At 54.1% G+C, this 1,642-nt stretch overlaps 1 long non-coding RNA gene across 1 annotated transcript in view; it reads left to right on the top strand.

Moving 5' to 3' along the window:
• Window positions 1-1,039: 1,039 nt before the first annotated feature.
• The window catches only part of LOC102261740, a 4,063-nt gene continuing 3,460 nt past the window's right edge, over window positions 1,040-1,642 (top strand). The window contains exons 1-2 of the long non-coding RNA XR_001361396.1: window positions 1,040-1,221; window positions 1,499-1,598. This is a non-coding gene — a long non-coding RNA (uncharacterized LOC102261740). The remainder of the gene's footprint in view (window positions 1,222-1,498; window positions 1,599-1,642) is intronic.

The raw sequence follows: 1,642 nt of genomic DNA, 5'->3' as shown, positions 1-1,642 counted from the left end.
CAACCTCCCTCCACCCTGATGGCCCCAATCGCCAGCCAGGCGGAGGGACCCCCACCCTGTGCACGAATTCGTGCACCGGGCCTCTAGTTGCTACATATAAGGAGGATGACTTTGCAATTTATCTTCCAAACTGAAACACCCTGAGCCCTGCTGTTAATAAACTAACCGGGAGCAGCAGATGCAAAGCCTGAAGTCACCAAATTGCAAAGTCTGCTTCCCTACCCTGCAGACCCTGGCTGAGCCTTCGGGGTGTGCAAACCAAGGCCGAGAAAACACCAATTTTTGAACGGGCAGCTGATCTTATTTTGGTGTCGGAGGAAAAACAGCGGATACCCCAAGCTCTTCCCATGGCTGCCCAGGAGTCCCACCTTGGTCCTATCTAGGCCCAAAAACACTCTGAGGAAGAAGTCAAACCCGTCCCTCCGTGCTGCCCCTCGGTGCCGGGTTACTCGTGAAACTGCATTGGAATCGGGATTCCCCCGACCTTAAAGCCACCGGTGCCCTGGGTCCTATTTCTTTTCCTTTCTGTCTATGTTTGCAACCTGTTCTGTTGTTGCTGGAGAGCTCCTACCCCAACAATGAGCTGTGTCACTCAGGCTGCCCCACTGTATTCAGTGAGGTTTGGTTCTACATTAAAAATGGGTTTTTTAAAAATATTCCTTTATTAACTTCAGAGAAGAAGGGAGAGGGAAAGAGAGACAGAAACATCAATAATGAGAGAGAATCACGGATCGGCTGCCTCCTGCACGCCCCCCACTGGGGACCAAGCCCGCACGCAGGCATGTGCCCTTGACCGGAATCGAACCTGGGACCCTTCAGTCCGCAGGCCGATGCTCTATCCACCGAGCCAAACCAGTTAGGGCTCAACATTAAAATGTTGAGCCTGGCCGTGTAGCTCAGTGTCGACCTAGGAACCAGGAGGTCACGGTTCGATTCCCGGTCAGGGCACAGGCCCGGGGTGCAGGCTTGATCCCCAATGTGGGGCATGCAGGAGGCAGCCGATCCAGGATTCTCTCTCATCATGGATGTTTCTCTCTCTCCCCCTTCCTCTCTGAAATCAATCAAATGATATTGTTAAGACTTTGATAGCATTGCTTTCTTGGTCCTCCCCGCTTCATTTCTCAGAGCAACTCCCGGACTGAGCCTTCCTTTACTTTCTGCCACTGGTCGTTCACGCTACAGACTGGGCACCTGCCATGTGCCAGGCGCTGGACTTGGCACGTAAGAAATACCAGGGCTCTAGCCCTTCTGGGGAGTCGAGTTCAGAGAGGGCAACAGACTCGCAAGCGTCACACCAGCGAGGAGCCCCGGTCTCACCATTGCGACAGTGAGCGCGTGGAGTATGGGACCTACCACAGAGATAAGGCAGCTCACCGTCCGTCCGCTGGTCACTCGGCAGGGTCACGTGACCCATTCTGACCCAAGAGATCAGGTGGGATGAGGTGATGGGCCGCCTGGGATTCTCAGTCTTCCCCCCCCCCTTCTGTTTCTCCCCCAGGGCCTGTGTTCTGGATGCTTCTGCTGAATGGTGTGGAGGGTCCTTGCATGATGTGGAGCAGACCTTTTGACCTGGGTTGGACTTGACACGTGAGCGAAAGGTAAATTCATTGTTAAGCCGCTAAGATCTGAGCGTTGTTGCTGT

This window comes from Myotis brandtii, unplaced genomic scaffold (genome assembly GCF_000412655.1).
Source record: "Myotis brandtii unplaced genomic scaffold, ASM41265v1 scaffold169, whole genome shotgun sequence".
NCBI classification, from domain to species: domain Eukaryota; kingdom Metazoa; phylum Chordata; class Mammalia; order Chiroptera; family Vespertilionidae; genus Myotis; species Myotis brandtii.
This window is presented reverse-complemented; position numbering and strand designations above follow the sequence as displayed.